The following is a 20,446-nucleotide window of genomic DNA, read 5'->3' as shown; positions in this document are numbered from 1 at the left end:
CTGTGCGCGCGTGTCTCTGTGTGCGCGCGTCTCTGTGCGCGCGTGTCTCTGTGCGCGCGTGTCTCTGTGCGCGCGTGTCTCTGTGCGCGCGTGTCTCTGTGCGCGCGAGTCTCTGTGTGCGCGAGTCTCTGTGCGCGAGTCTGTGTGCGCGAGTCTCTGTGTGCGCGTGCCTCTGTGTGCACGTGCCTCTGTATGCGCGAGTCTCTGTGCGCGCGAGTCTCTGTGCGCGCGTGTCTCTGTGTGCGCGCGTGTCTCTGTGCGCGCGTGTCTCTGTGCGCGCGTGTCTCTGTGCGCGCGTGTCTCTGTGCGCGCGTGTCTCTGCGCGCGTGTCTCTGTGCGCGCGTGTCTCTGTGCGCGCGAGTCTCTGTGCGCGCGAGTCTCTGTGCGCGCGTGTCTCTGTGCGCGCGAGTCTGTGTGCGCGCGTGCCTGTGTGCGCGCGTGCCTGTGTGCGCGCGTGTCTGTGTGCGCGCGTGTCTCTGTGTGCGCGTGCCTATGCGCGTGTCTGTGTGTGCGTTTGTGGTGTCACAAGAGCAGCTTAATTACTCTCACTAGATCCCAGACTCCAAACACTCTCGGGATTAACATCTTTTCCTCGCATCACTTTTACTGCTTTTGCCAGTTATTCTGAATCTGTGCCCCCTCTAGTTCTTGATGCTCTCTTGAGAGTGGGAACAGTTTCTCACTACTTACCCTGTCCATACCCCTTCAATACCTCTTTCAACCTTCTATTCTCCAAGGAAATCAGTCCCAAACCAATCAAATCCATCATCAAAGCACCAACTCTATATCCCTGGAAGCATGTTTGTGATTCTCCTCTGTACTGCCCACAGTATCCTCATGGCCTCCCTCAGCATTGGACACTGTACTCCAGTTGAGGCTGAACCATCGTTTTATAAAGGTTCAGCACAACTTTGAGCCTTTTAATTGAAACAACCCAGGATCTCATAAGCATTTTTAACTAATTTCTTAACCTGCCCTCCATCTTCAACAATCCCTTTGTTCCTCCACCACCATTGGAACAGTATCCTTTGTTTTATATTGCCAATCCTTGTTCGTTCTGGCCAATTAGATTATTTCACACTTCTCTGCATTAAATTTCATCCACTGTGTGATTTTTTTTTTTAACCTGACTTCAAATTCCACCATCTGCTATGGTGGGATTCGAACCCTGGATCTCTGGATTACTCGTCCAGCGACATTGCCACTAGCCCACTGCCTCTCCACAGATGGGATAAATATTGCTTAATGCAATGTGGTGTTACCCTTGAGGACGGATTGGGCCTCGGTTTAGCATCTCGCCTCTGAAACATCATTTCTGACATTCAGCCTGAATTATGCGCTTTCTTCTCTGCGTGGGATTTGAACCCACCGCCCTCTGACTCACAAGTGAGAGCGGCTAACGCTGAGCCACAACTGACAACTTGGAGGAATATTTATCCTGGTGATTCTACTGTTGCCTCTGGCTGGCATTTGTGTCATAACCTGCTTCCTGTTTTCAGTTGTACAACTCCAGTGAGTGAGAGGCTGTTACACCGTGTGTGACATGGGAACAACCTCCACTTTAATATTCTCTGACTTTAGCCCCTTTTAACTCACTCCAAGGTATTATTATCTAAAATACACCAAAGAAACACATTTTGATGCCTACATTTTGCTCTTTCAACTATCTTATTAGACATGATGTAGAAATATTTGAAAGTGTTTCCAGATTTAGTGTTGATTATTGGCTTCACTGTGTATTGTGCAATTGCCTTGGGGAGTTTTTATAAATGATCATTGTATGGGGTTCTCACCATTGGTCCAAGGAAATAATTAATTCTGCATTTTGTTTGTAAATTTTAGATAGTTCAGGGAAGGCTGTGGAGCTCATGGTCGATATGGGCGGCACGGTGGTTAGCACTGCTGCCTCACAGTGCCAGGGACCCGGGTTCGATTCCCGGCTTGGGTCACTGTCTGTGTGGAGTCTGCACGTTCTCCCCGTGTCTGCGTGGGTTTCCCCCCACAGTCCAAAGATGTGCAGCTTAGGTTGATTGGCCGTGCTAAATTGCTGCCCCTGAGTGTCCCGGGATGTGTAGATTAGAGGGATTAGCGGGGTAGTGTCCAGTATGAGTGTGAAACCAGTGTGTTGTTCCCAGTGTAGGATGTGGGAGGTCCTGGAGGCATCTGGCCTCCCGGACATCCACATCTGTGAGGGGTGTGTCGAGCTGCGGTTCCTGAGGGACCGTGTTAGGGAGCTGGAACTGCAGCTCGAGGATCTTAGGCTGATGAGGGAGAATGAGGAGGTGATAGACAAGAGCTATCATCAGGTGGTCACACCAGGGCCACGGGAGGAGGCCAAGTGGGTGACGGCCAGGAAGGGTAAGGCTAGGGTGGTTGAGAGCACCCCAGTGGATTTGCCCCTGCACAACAAGTACTCCTGCTTGAGTACTGCTGGGGGGACAGCCCGCCTGGGGGAAGCAGCAGTGGCCGTGTCTCCACAGTGGAGTCCAGCCCTGTAACTCAGAGGGCTAAGGAAAAGAGGAGGAAGGCGGTATTAATCGGGGACTCGATGGTGAAGGGGACAGACAGGCGTTTCTGCGGAGGTAGGCGGGATTCTCGCATGGTGGTCTGCCTCCCTGGGGCCGGGATCCAGGATGTCGCTAGTCGCGTCCCGGAAATCCTGAGGTGGGAGGGAGAGGAGCCTGAGGTAGCGGTACATATTGGTACCGCTGATGTGGGTAGGAAGGGAGAAGGGGTCATGAAAAGGGAGTACAGGGAATTAGGGAGACAGCTGAGAAAGAGGAAAGCAAAGGTAGTAATCTCAGGATTACTGCCTGTGCCACGGGAAGGTGAGGGCAGGAATGGAGTGAGGTGGAGGATGAATGTGTGGCTGAGGGACTAGTGCAGGGGGCAGGGATTCAGGTTCCTGGACCATTGGGACCTCTTTAGGGGCAGGGGTGATCTGTATACAAAAAACGGGTGGAACTTGAATCACACGGGGACCAATATCCTGGCCGGTAGGTTGGCTAAGGCTACTGGGGAGAATTTAAACTAGATAGGTTGGGGGGAGGGGAGCTAGAAGAGTTGACTAGGATCAAGGAACTAATTGATGGGGGGGAGGATGCAGGGGTAAGGGGAATTACAAAATTAATGGTAGAGGAGAGGGTGCAAGTGAATGAAGGCGGTAATTTAGATAAGGGAGTAGAGGAAGAGGGTGTTCGCGACTCATCAAAGCGGGTCCAGATAAAAGCTGGAATAAGGACACTTTGCCTGAATGCACGAAGCATTCGGAACAAGGTGAATGAGTTGATGGTGCAAATCAGCACAAGTGGGTACGATCTGGTGGCCATTACAGAAACGTGGCTGAAAGGTGACCAGGACTGGGAGATGAATATCCAGGGGTATCAGGCGTTTAGGAAGAATAGACAGGAAGGAAAAGGTGGTGGGGTCGCGCTATTAATAAGAGATAATATCAGGGTAGTACTGAGGGATGACATAGGCTCTGAGGAACAAAACGTGGAATCATTATGGGTAGAGATGAGGAATAGTAGAGGGAGAAAGACACTAGTAGGTGTGGTATATAGGCCCCCAAATAATAATGTTGAGGGAGGGAGGGCTATAAACAAGCAGATAAGGGATGCGTGTAAAAACGGAACGGCAATAATCATGGGGGACTTCAACATGCACATTGACTGGCAGACTCAAGTCGGTAAGGGTGGAATGGAGGAAGAGTTCTTAGAATGCTGTCGGGATAGTTTCCTTGAACAGCATGTTACGGAACCGACGAGGGAACGAGCTATTTTGGATCTGGTATTGTGTAACGAGGTAGGTAGAATTAAGGATCTTATTGTGAAGGACCCTCTTGGGTCTAGTGACCACAATATGGTCGAATTTCTGATTCAGATGGAAGAGGAGAAAGTTTGGTCCCAAACCAGTGTCCTCTGTTTGAACAGAGGGAAATATGATAGGATGAGGGATGAATTGGCTAAGGTAGACTGGGAGAGCAGGCTGGCAGGTAGGATAGCTGAGGAACAGTGGAGGATTTTTAAGGAGACCCTTTTCAGTTCTCAGCAAAAATATATTCCAGCAAAAAACAAGGATTGTAAGAAAAGGGAGAACCAGCCGTGGATAACGAAGGAAATAAAGGAGAGTATTAAAATAAAAACAGCTGCGTACAGAGTGGCCAAAAATAGTGGAGAAACAAGTGATTGGGAAAAATTTAAGAAACAACGAAGAGAGACTAAGAAAGCGATAAAGAAAGGAAGGATAGACTATGAAGCTAGGCTAGCAATTAATATAAAAAATGATAGTAAAAGTTTTTATAAATATATAAAAAGGAATAGAGTGGCTAGAGTGAATGTTGGACCCTTGGAGGACGAGAGGGGGGAGTTAATAGTGGGAAATGAGGATATGGCTGAGTCTTTAAATAAGTTTTTTGTGTCGGTCTTCACGGTGGAGGACACAAATAGTTTGCCAAATATTAACGATAGAGGGTTGGCAGCAGGAGAAATACTTAATACAATTAATGTTACCAGAGAGGCAGTGCTGGGTAGACTAATGGGACTGAAGGTGGACAAGTCCCCGGATCCGGATGGAATGCATCCCAGGGTATTGAAAGAAATGTCAGAGGTAATAGTGGATGCGTTAGTGATTATTTATCAAAACTCGTTGCATTCTGGGGTAGTGCCGGTTGATTGGAAAACGGCTAATGTTACGCCGCTGTTTAAAAAAGGAAGGAGACAAAAGGCGGGTAACTATAGGCCGGTCAGCTTAACGTCTGTAGTAGGGAAAATGCTGGAATCCATTATTAAAGAGGAGATAGCAAGGCATCTGGATAGAAATGGTTCGATCAATCAGACGCAGCATGGATTCATGAGGGGAAAGTCGTGCTTGACGAACATGTTGGATTTTTATGAAGATGTGACGAGGGCGGTTGATGGAGGAGAACCGGTGGATGCGGTGTTTTTGGATTTCCAAAAGGCGTTTGATAAGGTGCCCCATAAAAGGCTGCTGAAGAAGATTAGGGCACACGGAGTTGGGGGTAGTGTGTTAAAGTGGATTGGGGACTGGCTATCCGACAGGAAGCAAAGAGTCGGAATAAATAGGTGTTTTTCCGATTGGAGGAAGGTAACTAGTGGCGTGCCGCAGGGATCGGTACTCGGGCCGCAACTGTTTACCATTTATATAGATGATCTGGAGGAGGGGACGGAGTGTAGGGTAACGAAGTTTGCAGACGACACAAAGATAAGTGGAAAAGTGAATCGTGTGGAGGACGGAGAAGATCTGCAGAGAGATTTGGACAGGCTGAGTGAGTGGGCGAGGATATGGCAAATGGAGTATAACGTTGAGAAATGCGAGGTTGTACACTTTGGAGGAAATAATAACAAATGGGATTACTATCTCAATGGAAACAAATTAAAACATGCTACCGTGCAAAGGGACCTGGGGGTCCTTGTGCATGAGACGCAAAAGCCCAGTCTGCAGGTACAACAGGTGATCAAGAAGGCAAATGGGATGTTGGCCTATATCGCGAGGGGGATAGAATATAAAAGCAGGGATGTCTTGATGCACCTGTACAGGGCAGTGGTGAGGCCGCAGCTGGAATACTGTGTGCAGTATTGGTCCCCTTATTTGCGGAAGGATATATTGGCCTTGGAGGGAGTGCAGAGAAGGTTCACCAGGTTGATACCAGAGATGAGGGGTGTTAATTATGAGGAGAGACTGAGCAGATTGGGTTTGTACTCGTTGGAATTTAGAAGGCTGAGGGGGGATCTTATAGAGACCTATCAGATAATGAAGGGGCTGGATAGGATAGAGGTGGAGAGATTCTTTCCACTTAGAAAGGAAACTGGAACTAGAGGGCACAGTCTCAAAATAAAGGGGGGTCAGTTTAGGACAGAGTTGAGGAGGAACTTCTTCTCTCAGAGGGTGGTGAATCTCTGGAATTCTCTGCCCACTGAAGTGGTGGAGGCTACCTTGTTGAATATGTTTAAATCACGGATGGATGGATTCCTGATCGGTAAGGGAATTAGGGGTTATAGGGATCAGGCGGGTAAGTGGAACTGATCCACTTCAGATCAGCCATGATCTTATTGAATGGCGGGGCAGGCTCGAGGGGCTAGATGGCCTACTCCTGCTCCTATTTCTTATGTTCTTATCCTTCTGGTAGTGTGGCGACCAGAACTGGACACAGTATTCCAAATGTGGCCTAACCATCGTTCTATACAGGCGCAACATCATATCCAACTTTTATATCCTATGCCCCGTCCAATGAAGGCAAGCATGCCATATGCCTTCTTCACCACCCTCTCCACCTGTGCTGCCATCTTTAAGGGTCTATGGACTTGTACACCCAGATCCTTCTGTGTGTCTATACTCCTGATGGTTCTGCCATTTATTGTATAGCCCCCCCTGCATTAGATCTACCGAAATGCATCACTTCGCATTTATCTGGATTAAATTCCATCTGCCATTTCTCCGCCCAATGTTCCAGCCTATCTATATCCTGCTGTATTTTCTGACAATGTTCATCACTATCCACAACTCCAGCAATCTTCGTGTCATCCGCAAACTTACTGATCACACCAGCTACATCTTCCTCCAAATCATTTATGTATATCACAAACAGCAGAGGTCCCAGTACAGAGCCCTGCGGAACACCACTAGTCATGATGTGGAGATGCCGGCGTTGGACTGGGGTAAACACAGTAAGAAGTTTAACAACACCAGGTTAAAGTCCAACAGGTTTATTTGGTAGCAAAAGCCACACAAGCTTTCGGAGCTCCAAGCCCCTTCTTCAGGTGAGTGTTCAGGACAGAATTCCCACTCACCTGAAGAAGGGGCTTGGAGCTCCGAAAGCTTGTGTGGCTTTTGCTACCAAATAAACTGTTGGACTTTAACCTGGTGTTGTTAAACTTCTTACTGTGAACACCACGAGTCACAGACCTCCAACCGGAAAAAGACCCCTCCACAGCTACCCTTTGTCTTCTATGGCTAAGCCAGTTCTCCACCCATTTAGCTAGCTCACCTTTTATCCCGTGAGATTTAACCTTTTGCACCAGCCTGCCATGAGGGACTTGTCAAACACTTTACTAAAATCCATATAGACGACATCCATGGCCCTTCCCTCGTCAATCGTTTTTGTCACCTCCTCAAAAAACTCAACCAAATTTGTGAGGCATGACCTCCCTCATACAAAACCATGCTGTCTATCGCTAATGAAATTATTCAGTTCTAAATGCGCATATATCCTATCTCTAAGAATCTTCTCCAACAATTTCCCTACCACGGACATCAAGCTCACCGGCCTATAATTACCTGGGTTATCCTTGCTACCCTTCTTAAATAACGGGACCACATTTGCTATCCTCCAATCCTCTGGGACCTCACCTGTGTTCAGTGAAGAGACAAAGATTTCTGTTGGAGGCCCAGCAATTGCATCTCTCGCCTCCCTGAGGAGTCTAGGATAGATGCCATCAGGCCCTGGGGATTTGTCTGTCTTAATGTTTCCTAAAAAACCTAACACTTCCTCCCTTGTAATTGAGATTTTTTCTAACGGGTCAACACATCTCTCTAAGACACTACCAGTCAACATGTCCCTCTCCTTTGTGAATACTGATGCAAAGTATTTGTTTAGGATCTCACCTACTTCCTTTGGTTCTGAGCATAATTCCCCTCCTTTGTCCCTGAGAGGTCCGATCCTTTCCCTCACAACCCTCTTGTTCCTAACGTATGTATAAAATGCCTTAGGATTCTCCTTAATCCTGTCTGCCAAGGACATTTCGTGACCCCTTTTTGCCCTTCTAAGTCCCCGTTTGAGTTCTTTTCTACTTTCTCTCTATTCCTCCAGGAAGGAATGAGGGGGGGATCGTATTGAAACTTACAGGATACTGCGAGGCCTGGATAGAGTGGACATGAAGAGGATGCTTCCACTAGTAGGAAAAACTAGAACCAGAGGGCACAACCTCAGGCTAAATGGACGATCCTTAAAAACAGGGATGAGGAGGAATTTCTTCAGCCAGAGAGTGGTGAATCTGTGGAACTCTTTGCCGCAGAAGGCTGTGAAAGTCCGGTCATTGAGTGTCTTTAAGACAGAGATAGATAGGTTCTTGATTAATAAGGGGATCAGGGGTTATGGGGGACTTTAACCTGGTGTTGTGAGACTTCTTATTATGGGGAAAAGGCAGGAGAAGGGGATGAGAAAAATAGCCATGATTGAATGGCAGACCAGGCTCGATGGGCTGAATAGCCTAATTCTGCTCCTATGTCTTACATAAGAACATAAGAAATAGGAGCAGGAGTAGGCCATCTAGCCCCTCGAGCCTGCCCCGCCATTCAATAAGATCATGGCTGATCTGACGTGGATCAGTACCACTTACCCGCCTGATCCCCATAACCCTTAATTCCCTTACCGATCAGGAATCCATCCATCCGCGCTTTAAACATATTCAGCGAGGTAGCCTCCACCACCTCAGTGGGCAGAGAATTCCAGAGATTCACCACCCTCTGGGAGAAGAAGTTCCTCCTCAACTCTGTCTTAAACCGACCCCCCTTTATTTTGAGGCTGTGTCCTCTAGTTTTAACTTCCTTACTAAGTGGAAAGAATCTCTCCGCCTCCACCCTATCCAGCCCCCGCATTATCTTATAAGTCTCCATAAGATCCCCCCTCATCCTTCTAAATTCCAACGAGTACAAACCCAATCTCCTCAGCCTCTCCTCATAATCCAAACCCCTCATCTCCGGTATCAACCTGGTGAACCTTCTCTGCACTCCCTCCAATGCCAATATATCCTTCCTCATATAAGGGGACCAATACTGCACACAGTATTCCAGCTGCGGCCTCACCAATGCCCTGTACAGGTGCATCAAGACATCCCTGCTTTTATATTCTATCCCCCTCGCAATATAGGCCAACATCCCATTTGCCTTCTTGATCACCTGTTGTACCTGCAGACTGGGCTTTTGCGTCTCATGCACAAGGACCCCCAGGTCCCTTTGCACGGTAGCATGTTTTAATTTGTTTCCATTGAGATAGTAATCCCATTGGTTATTATTTCCTCCAAAGTGTATAACCTCGCATTTCTCAACGTTATACTCCATTTGCCATATCCTCGCCCACTCACTCAGCCTGTCCAAATCTCTCTGCAGATCTTCTCCGTCCTCCACACGATTCACTTTTCCACTTATCTTTGTGTCGTCTGCAAACTTCGTTACCCTACACTCCGTCCCCTCCTCCAGATCATCTATATAAATGGTAAAGAGTTGCGGCCCGAGTACCGATCCCTGCGGCACGCCACTAGTTACCTTCCTCCAACCGGAAAAACACCCATTTATTCCGACTCTTTGCTTCCTGTCGGATAGCCAGTCCCCAATCCACTTTAACACACTACCCCCAACTCCGTGTGCCCTAATCTTCTTCAGCAGCCTTTTATGGGGCACCTTATCAAACGCCTTTTGGAAATCCAAAAACACCGCATCCACCGGTTCTCCTCCATCAACCGCCCTCGTCACATCTTCATAAAAATCCAACATGTTCGTCAAGCACGACTTTCCCCTCATGAATCCATGCTGCGTCTGATTGATCGAACCATTTCTATCCAGATGCCCTGCTATCTCCTCTTTAATAATGGATTCCAGCATTTTCCCTACTACAGACGTTAAGCTGACCGGCCTATAGTTACCCGCCTTTTGTCTCCTTCCTTTTTTAAACATGTTTTTAAACATTAGCCGTTTTCCAATCAACCGGCACTACCCCAGAATGCAACGAGTTTTGATAAATAATCACTAACGCATCCACTATTACCTCTGACATTTCTTTCAATACCCTGGGATGCATTCCATCCGGACCCGGGGACTTGTCCACCTTCAGTCCCATTAGTCTACCCAGCACTGCCTCTCTGGTAACATTAATCGTATTAAGTATTTCTCCTGCTGCCAACCCTCTATCGTTAATATTTGGCTAACTATTTGTGTCCTCCACCGTGAAGACGGTCTTAATGTTGAGAGGTGACTTTAAGGCCACTTCATTTTACTTCTTATTTTGATCTCGTGTTGATGATGAATGCGAGCACTATTTATATCGCAACCGAGAAATGTCCCACAGCGCTTCGTATTAAATTAATTAGTTTGACCAACCTCTTTGTGATTTTGTGCTCAGCAAGAGTCCAGAAGCAGGAATAAGATGGATGAACAGTTATTGAGTTTCTTGATCCTGGTGGTTGAGGGCCTAGAACTTGGTCTTTTTCCAACTGTTATAATGGAGGTCCTCAACAGAGCCTGGTTTTTAAACGATTCAACCAGAGGAAAGCACCTCCAACAACGCAGACATCTCAGTGCACTCGACATGCCTGGGAAAGGTTTGAACTTTCTGACCGAGGACAGAGTGTTGCCAATTGAGTCAAGCTGACATCTGTCATTGATGTTGTGAATTTAATGCTTTTAGGAAGTAATCCTACATTTCCTCATTAGGAGAGTAGGCTTATGCTCAGTGCACCATGCAGTCTCACCACAGTCACAGTTGGAGTTCTTATGTAACAATGCCTTTTATAGAAATCTCTTACGGCACAGGACATCAAAATCATTTCTGAAACAAATTCATACATTCCATGTATAACTTCACAAGAGCTGGCACAGTGAGTTCGATATGTCTGATAGTCATTGACAAATCCAATAGGAAAGTCAGGAGAAACTTCTTTACCCAGGGAATGGTTAGAATATGGAACCCACTGTGGTGTTTGTTATATGTCTCGGAGCTATTTGCTTTGATTTGATTTATTATTGTCACATGTATTGGGATACATTGAAAAGTATTGTTTCTTGCGAGCTATAAAAACAATGCATACCGTTCATAGAGTACATAGGGGAGGAGGAAAGGAGAGAGTGTGGAATGCAGTGTTAAAGTCGTTCCTAGGGTGTCGAGAAAGATCAACTTCATATAAGGTAGGTCCATTCAAAAGTCTGATGGCAGCAGGGAAGAAGCTGTTCTTGAGTCGGTTGGTACGTGATCTCAGACTTTTGTATCTTTTTCCTGATAGAAGAAGGTGGAAGAGAGGATGTCTGGGGTGTGTGGGGTGCTTAATTATGCTGGCTGCTTTACCGAGGCAGCAGGAAGTTTAACAGAATCAATGGATGGGAAGCTGGTTTGCGTGATGGACTGGGCTACATTTACGACACTTTGTAGTTTCTTACGGTCTTGGTCAGAGCAGGAGCCATACCAAGCTGTGAAAGAACCAGAAAGAATGCTTTCTATAGTGCCTCTGTAAAAATTGGTGAAAGTCGTAGTGGACATGCTGAATTTCCTTAGCTTCCTGAGAAAGTAGAGGCGTTGGTGGGCTTTCTTAACTATAGCGACAACGTGGAGGGACCAGGACAGGTTGTTGGTGATCTGGGCACCTAAAAACGTGAAGCTCTTGACCATTTCCACTTCATCCCCATTGATGTAGACAGGGGCGTACCCTCTCTAGGAGATGAGACTAGTGTCTATGTGTGTAACGGGTTTCATTCAAACTGCTTTAAAATCTCTGTTCCATACTTCCAGCAACGTCTATGGTGTGTTTCTGTTCCTCTGAGTCCACACCCCAACTCAACCAATAAAGCACAGTGAACATCAATAATAAACAGAGATTCACCTAATCAATTAGAGAACAATTGAACACTACGCTTGCCACCTACCACAAGAAAGAGTTGAGGTGAATAGAACAGATACGCTTCAGTGTAGAGAGTAGGTAACCTCTCCTTTCTCCCTCACCTGGTTATGCTGATAGGGTTAGATGATGAAGAAGGATGGAAGAAGCTCATGTGGAGGATAAACACTGCATAAACTAGTTGGGACACTGACTTTTTTCTGTGCTGTACTTGCTATACTTGACTGTGGGAGTGGGGTTTGAATCCAAGCCAAACTGATGGGATGAGGCCTGAAAGTTATCTTGGTCTTCTGGATCCCACGCAAAATGAGTTTCTGCAATTGCAACCCAGTTCTTAATAGGCATCAGTCCACAGCGTAAGCTACCCCTGGATTGGTAATATCATACGGGACTGCTGGTATAAAATTGTACACCCTCTTCAAGCAGGGAATGTGCTGTACTCAGGTTGTGGCTGGTAAGCCTCATGGTGGAATGCAGGAAACTTTATTCTGTATCTCACCCCAACTTGACACAGGAGTGCTTGACACTAGGTCATTGAAATGGAAAGAGTTTCCATTTCCCAGCGCTGATATCTCTCATCTTGGTCGAAGTATTATTTTATAGAAAATAAATCATTTGAATGCGTAGTTAGAAAATGTTTAGCGATTTCAGTTATCATAGTTTTTCACGGAGAAGTTAGCTTGAATCATTGGAAAACGGACAGTGTTTGTAGTGTTGGTGGCTTCATAGAATCCTTGCAGTGCAGAAGAAGGCCATTTGGCCCATCGAGTCTGTACCGACCACAATCCCACCCAGCCCCTATTCCTGTAGCCCCACGTATTTACCTAGCTAATCTCCTGACACTAAGGGGCAATTTAGCATAGCTAATCAACCTAACCTGCACGTCTTTGGAGTGTGGGAGGAAACCGGAGCATGCGGAGGAAACCCATGCAGACACGGGGAGAACGTGCAAACTTCACACAGACAGTGACCCAAGCCAGGTCCCTGGCGCTGTGAGGCAGCAGTGCTATCCAGTGTGCCACTGTGCCACCCCAATTATTGAAATATTAAATCAGTTGAGTGCTATGACTGAAGAAGGGGCTTATCTTTTCAGAGGTAGGACTTCAATTTCTGCCTTGATAAATTAGGGGGCAAGTTTAAAAGTGTGATTGGACCTCTGCTCTCTCGAGGGTGGTTTAATCTCTGAAATGAACAAATCCAGGAATTTCATCCCTTTTGTTTAGGTTAAGACACAGGAGATGGTTTTGTCAAAGGTTGCCTTATCTTCATTAATATGAGGTTGGTGATATTTCTGTTTGGGTTACTGGGAGTGTTCCCATTTTGTGTGGGTTTGTGTACGTTGCTGCGGAGGTCACACTGTTCTGCTGCGGGAACAAGGGAAATAATTGTTTGGGTTAATCCCTTCAGTATTCCTGCTGTGGAGCTGGAGGAGGAGTGCGTGCCGTAAGCTGTATGTCCATGGTTGAATGTGGTTTGTTCTGCAGAGACAATGATCCTCTTTTTGTTCCTGCAATGCCATGGCCCTGAGCCCAGAGAGAATATGTATATGCAGGAGGCCTTTGCAAAACCCTATCAACTGACCTGGCTTGAGACAATTCACACCTCTTTAACCTGTGATTATCCCTCTCTCCACTCACGCTGTCTATACCTGTAAAGCCTTGATTTCCTGCAAAGACTCGCATTCCAACCATTATCTTGCAATTGAGTCTCTGTCCTGTTTGTGAATCCAACTCTCCACTCACCTGATGGAAGAGCAGTGCTCTGAAAGCTCGTGATACTAAATAAACCTGTTGGACTTTAACCTGGTGTTATGAGACTTCTTACTCAGTTCAGTACAGTTATGTGTGGAGAGGACCAAACAGGAAGCTGAGGAACAGCTGATCTGATTAAGGGAAGAGTGGAAATTAACTAACAAAGTGTTTGGCACGTCCAGTCTCGTTAATTTGCAGTAGTTGTTTCCAATTAACAAAGTAAACTTTCTTTGTTACTCTATTCCAAAGACGTTATTAAATAGTTTGAAAGTGAAGTTTACAAAGCCTCTTAAGTAATTCACTCGAAAGTAGCCAGGAATCTTTCTAAAGTTAATTTTGCACTTGATTCAAGTTAAACTGTAGTTTAAAGACTGGACTTTTCACCAATGTCAAGTTTCACTCATAGCACCATTAACGCGGCAATGCATCGCCAGGAACTTTATAAAGAGGGTAATGAAAGAGTTGGCCAGTTAGCTCAGGTGGTTAGAGCGTGGTGCTGATGACCCCAAGGTTGTGGGATCAATCCCCATACTGGCCACACGCAATCGGACGTGTTTGTCCAATGCAGGTTCCTGTTTATGGGTGGCACAGTGGTTAGCACTGCTGCCTCGCAGCGTCAGGGACCCGGGTTCAATTCCCGGCTTGGGTCACTGTCTGTGAGGAGTCTGCACGTTCTCCCCATGTCTGCTTGGGTTTCCTCCGGATGCTCCGGCTTCCTCCCACAGTCCAAATGATGTGCTGGTTAGGTGCTTTGGCCACGCTAAATTCTTCCTCAGTGTACCCGAACAGGCGCCGGCGTGTGGCAACTAGGGGATTTTCCCAGTAACCTCATAGCAGTGTTAATGTAAGCCTACTTGTGACACTAATGACAGTTACTTGGGTAAAATGGGTACAGAGGGATACAGGCCAAATGCGGGCAATTAGGAGTAGCTTAGTGATAAAATCTGGGCGGCATGGACAAGTTGGGCTGAAGGGCCTGTTTCCATGCTGTAAACCTCTATGACTAATAAAATAAACTTTAAAAAAACTTTAAAATGGAAGGAATTAGTGGAAAAGTTGGGTTGGTGACAACAGTGAGCTCAAAGAAAATTGTTTTGAGAAGGCTTTTGATGGCGGAAGGAGATGCAGCAAGGGATAAATGAGTCTGGAAGAGAATTTGAGACAAGTGGCCTACTGGCTGTGTGTGACAGAGAGGAGGGATTGGTCAACATACCTTAATTAGTAGCCTGGAGAATATGAGTAAGGTGGACAACTTTGTGGGAGAATCTGTGATTAATGACAAGGATTTTGAAACCAGTTTGCTAGGAATCCAGTGGAGGTTGGTGTGGATTTGGGTTATAAAAGAACAAAGAAAATTAAGCACAGGAACAGGCCCTTCGGCCCGCCAAGCCTGCGCCGATCATGATGTCTGCCTAAACTAAAACTGTATGCACTTACGTAGCCTGTATCCTTCCATTCCCGTCCTATTCATGTATTCGTCTTAAATGCTGTGATCATACTTGCTCCCACCACCTCCCCAGGCAACACGTTCCAGCCATTCACCACCCTCTGTGTAAAAAAAACGTGCCTCGCACATCTCCTCTGAACTTTTCCCCATGCACCTTAAACCTACATCCCCTAGAACTTGACTTTTCTACCCGAGGAAAGAACCTCTGACTATCCACTCTGTCCATGCCACTCATAATCTTGTAAACCTCTATCAGGTCACCCCTCAACCTCCGTCAATCCAGTCAGAACAAACCGAGTTGATCCAACTTTTCCTCATTGTTAATACCCTCCAGATCAAGCAACATCCTGGTAAACCTCTTCTGTACCATCACCAAAGCCTCCACATCCTTCTGGCAGTGTGGCAACCAGAATTGTACACAATATTCCAAATGAGGCCTAACTAAGGTTCTGTACTAAGGTCATATTAACTTGTAGAGGATAGAGACTGGCTGATGGAGTCTTGGATTGTTGGAGTGTCTGTGGGGTAGAGCACGACCGTTCAGTGAGGAGAACAGCACAAAGATTGAGCCTCAAGGTGATGAACAATTAAGTTTCACGAGAGACGGATGTCATCCTCACTCGGTCCTGTGCAGCTTGTCAAAACTCAGTCTATTTTCATGACTCCATGTTTGAATCTCTTCAAGTCAGCAACAATAATGGTGTAACATGTCCCTAGGCCCTTCACAGCATCTTTTTCAAACAAATTTGGACATCAACCCACATAAAGAGATATTAGGATTACTTGGTGAAAGTTTTTAAGGAGTGGTCTTCAAGGTAAAGAGGAGAAATGTGTCACGTGGGTATTCCAGAGTTTAGGGCCTAGGTAGCTGAAGGCAAGACATGGCCACCAGCGATGAAGAAAGGAAAATTGGGAGCATGCAAAAGGCCAGAATTGGAAGAGCGCAGAGATCTCAGAGGATTGAGAGTTGGTGGAGGTTATAGTGATTTGGAGGGCGAGGCCACAAGAGGTATTTCAGTACAAGGGATGAGAAATCTTAAAATCGAGGCATTGTCAGACCGGTTGGGTCAGTGTGGGTCAGTGAGCATTGAGAGCGTGGGTGAACAGGACATTGTTGAGAGCTAGTATGTGGGTAGCAAAGTTCTGGGTGAGTTGAGGTTTATAGAGAGTGCAAGTTGAGAGGCTGGCTGGAGAACCGGCATGACTCAACACAGCTGAAGCACATCAGCAAAGTACTAAAATACAATCACAGAGTTGCTCTGTCAGCAATTTGTAGCGTTCTGGTTTGGTGCTGTTTGTATAACAGAGGGACCAGGAGAACTCTGTCTGTGTGTGTGTGTGTTTTGCATCCCTGTATGGTGCATGTCTTTGTGTGGTGTGTCTGTGTATGTTTCTGTGTGGTGTGTGTGTCTGTGTATGTTTCTGTGTGTGTGTTTGTGTGTGTGTGTGTTTTGCATCTCTGTATGGTGCATGTCTTTGTGCGGTGTGTGTGTGTGTTTCTGTGTGTGTATGTCTCTGTGTGAGCCTGTGTGTGCTTGGTCTGATCTGCTGGAAAAGCATTTGATAAATCAAACTCAAATTCCATTGCTGTCTGCTAAGAATTACACAAGAATCTTAATATAACGAGGATGCTACATGCATGAAAACACCAGAAGAGAATATCGACATCAGGAAAGCAATGTGTATCTTACTACAATCCTTTCAGTTATAAAGTTTCACCATGAGGTTACAGGTTGAAAAACAGTTCAAGCTTTGCCTTGAGTCCTGTCGCTGCCTTCAGCTAATGAACAATAGCAAATAATGAACTTTGAGGAGAGTTTGAAGACCCTGAGTGTGTTTAATTTAGAGAAAGAAAATTATTCAAGGCGCTTAAGTTAACAATCAAATGGATCCAGATAATTGATGTTCAAGATTGTTGCACAGGCTACAACCAGAACCAGGGAAGAGATTTAAGAGAGGTGGAGTGCACAGAGAGTTTATGTTAACACCACAAACAGCCTGTATTAAGTCCTCAGAGGCAGAAGTCCCTTCACCAATATCCCTTTATTTACAAGTCTGACAGCAGCATGCAGAGTGCTTTCAGTTAGCAGTCTACATTAGGAGTCCCAGAGGAACTGACACTCCTGGTTAACTACAAAGCAAGAGGCTCCCTGATTGGCCCATCAATTTGGCCCTTAATCAGGGACTTCTTTTGTGTCCAACCAAATAAACGAAATCAACTTAACTTAGGGGCATCTCAAAAGTGACAGCTCCCCAAAAGGAGGGGAACTGCCCGGCACATTCCTGTAAGGATGAAGGATAAGTATGGCAAGTTTTGGGAACCTTGGATAATGAGAGATATTGTGAGCCTAGTCAAAGAGAAAAAGGAAGCATTTGTCAAAGCTAGGAGGCTGGGAACGCAAGAAGCAAGTGTGGAATACAAGGAAAGTGGAAAGAAACTTAAGCAAGGAGTAAGGAGGGCTAAAAGGGGTCACGAAAAAGTATTGGCCAGCAGGATTAAGGAAAATCCCAAGGCTTTTTATACATACGTAAAGAGCAAAAGGGTAGCCAGGGAGAGGGTTGGCTCACTCAAGGACAAGGGAGGGAGTCTATGAGTGGAGCCAGAAGAAATGGGCGAGGTATTAAATGAGTACTTTGCGTCAGTATTCACCAAAGACAAGGACTTGGTGGATGATGAGTCTGGGAAAGGATGTGTACGTGGTTTGAGTCATGTTGAGATCAAAAAGAAGGAGGCATTGGGGTTCTTGAGAAACATTAAGGTAGACAAGTCCCCAGGGCCTGACGGGATATACCCCAGAATACTGAGAGAGGCAAGGGAGGAAATTGCTGGGGCCTTGAGAGAAATCTTTGTATCCTCACTGGCTAAGGGGAAGTCCCAGAGGATTGGAGAATAGCCAATGTTGTTCCTTTGTTTAAGAACGGTAGCAAGAATAATCCAGGTAATTACTGGCCTGTGAGCCTTACATCAGTGGTAGGGAAATTATTGGAGAGGATTCTTCGAGACAGGATTTATTCCCACTTGGAAATAAGTGGACGTATTAGTGAGAGGCAACATGGTTTTGTGAAGGGGAGGTCGTGTCTCACGAACGTGATCGAGTTTTTCGAGGAAGTGACAAAGATGATTGATGAGGGTAGAGAAGTGGATGTTGTCCACATGGACTTCAGTAAGGCCTTTGACAAGGTCCCTCATGGCAGACTGGTGCAGAAGGTGAAGTCGCATGGGGTCAGAGGTGAGCTGGCAAGATGGATACAAAACTGGCTCGGTCAAAGAAGACAGAGGGTAGCAGTGGAAGTGTGCGTTTCTGAATGGAGGGCTGTGACAAGTGGCATTCCTCAGGAATCAGTGCTGGGACCTTTGCTGTTTGTAATATATATAAATGATTTGGAGGAAAATGTAACTGGATTGATTAGTAAGTTTGCGGACAACACAAAGTTGGTGGATTTGCAGATAGCGATGAGGACCATCAGAGGATACAGCAGGATATAGATCAGTTGGAGACTTGGGCGGAGAGATGGCAGATGGAGTTTAATCCGGACAAATGTGAGGTAATGCATTTTGGAAGGTCTAATACAGATAGGAAATATACAGTAAATTGCAGAACCCTTAAGAGCATTGATAGGCAAAGGGATCTGGGTGTACAGGTACACAGGTCACTGAAAGTGGCAATGCAGGTGGAGAAGGTAGTCAAGAAGGCATACGGCATGCTTGCCTTCATCGGCCGGGGTATTGAGTTTAAAAATTGGCAAGTCATGTTGCAGCTTTATATAACCTTAGTTCGGCCGCACTTGGAATATAGTGTTCAATTCTGGTCGCCACACTACCAGAAGGATGTGGAGGCTTTGGAGAGGGTACAGAAAAGATTTACCAGGATGTTGCCTGGTATGGAGGGCATTAGCTATGAGGAGAGGTTGGAGAAACTTGGTTTGTTCTCACTGGAACGACGGAGATTGAGGGGCGACCTGATAGAAGTCTACAAGATTATGAGAGGCATGGGCAGAGTGGATAGTCAGAAGCTTTTTCCCAGGGTGGAAGAGTCAATAACTATGGGGGAACAGGTTTAAGGTGGAAGGTTTAAAGGAGATGTACGAGGCAGAGTTTTTACACAGAGAGTAGTGGATGCCTGGAACTCGTTGCCGGGGGAGGTAATGGAGGCAGATACTATAGTGACTTTTAAGGGACGTCTTGACACATACATGAATAGGATGGGAATAGAGAGATATGATCCCTGGAAGGGCAGGGGCTTTTAGTTAAGTCGGGCAGCATGGTCGGTGCAGGCTTGGAGGGCTGAAGGGCCTGTTTCTGTGCTGTAATTTTCTTTGTTCTTTGAAAGTGCAGGTCAGTGGGACTAGGCAAAAAATGGTTCGGCACAGACAAGAAGGCCAAAAGGCCTGTTTCTGAGCTGTAATTTTCTATGGTTCTATGGAAGGGAAACTTAAAACATCAAATTAAAATGTGATTCAAGGGACCAATAATACACTCCAGTCCCTGCGGTGCCCAGCAGGCATGGAAGGCAAGTCCTTAATTAGGGAGTTCATATTCTAACAGGCCCACCTCAATTGCCTGAATAAAGGCACTACATTACAAGTGAGAAATGGACTGCCCAGAGAAGCAGGTAAAGGATTTGGAAGAGAAATGGATGTTACTGAGTTGCTGATTGAGAAGTTTGTGACTGACGAAGACCTCTTCCGATCCTGTCAATGCTGTGAGCCAATCTTTCTCTTTCAGTGGGGAATTACCCCACTCCCCCACAAAACCAATCCATTTAGTGGATGGCTGCCTTTTCACCCACTGCAAAAAAACGGCCAAGAAACTCTGTCCATTTTCCCTAATGGATTTTTCAAACAAATTGAGAAAATTTCAATCTGGTGTTGGAATAAAGCTGCAGTACAAAGGCTGCAGAAGCTGTTTTATTGTAATACTTTCAAAGGACTATTCTATTTGTCAATGAAGATAAGAATTGAGGGATATGTCAATCAAAATCCAAACATCTTAATGGATTCCATGCAGCAATTTAGTTAGAATGTTTTTCTCTTTCATAAGCTTTCAGTTTTAATGAAATATCTTCCATCAGGCCCTTACCCATTCTCAGTAGTCTCATGGTAATATTTAGTTTAAAGTTTATTCATTAGTGTCACAAGTAGGCTCCCATTAACACTGCAATGAAATTACTGGGAAAATCCCCTAGTTGCCACACTCTGGTGCCTGTTCGGGTACACTGAGGGAGAACTTAGCATGGCCAGTGCACCTAACCAGCACGTCTTTCAGACTGTGGGAGGAAACTGGAGCACCCGGAGGAAACCCACGCAGACACAGGGAGAACGTGCAGACTCCGCACAGACAGTGACCCAAGCCGGAAATCGAACCCAGGTCCCTGGCGCTGTGAGGTCGCAGTGCTAACCACTGTGCTGCCATTTTGGGTTAATGCTTCAGAGACACAAGATTTGTCAGAGTGTCAGTTTCAATGGCATGCTGCTCCCCAGCTGCACCCTGGGTTTCCACTCCAGATTCCACACATCTTTGGAAGATGTGTGGGTTAGGTTGATTGGCCAGGTTAAAAATTGCCCCTTAGAGTCCTGAGATGCGTAGGTTAGAGGGATTAGTGGGTAAAATATGTGGGGGGTAGGGC

The 20,446-nt window shown here is 46.1% G+C and overlaps 1 protein-coding gene and 1 non-coding gene across 10 annotated transcripts in view; both read left to right on the top strand.

The window, feature by feature from the left end:
- Positions 1-20,446, top strand: part of LOC144506100 (5'-AMP-activated protein kinase subunit gamma-2-like) — a 496,688-nt gene that overhangs the window by 137,489 nt on the left and 338,753 nt on the right. The gene's annotated exons all lie outside the window — the stretch shown is intronic.
- Positions 13,837-13,910, top strand: trnai-gau (transfer RNA isoleucine (anticodon GAU)). The gene has a single exon. It is a non-coding gene; the product is annotated as a tRNA-Ile (tRNA).

This window comes from Mustelus asterias, chromosome 2 (assembly GCF_964213995.1).
Source record: "Mustelus asterias chromosome 2, sMusAst1.hap1.1, whole genome shotgun sequence".
NCBI lineage: Eukaryota > Metazoa > Chordata > Chondrichthyes > Carcharhiniformes > Triakidae > Mustelus > Mustelus asterias.
This window is presented reverse-complemented; position numbering and strand designations above follow the sequence as displayed.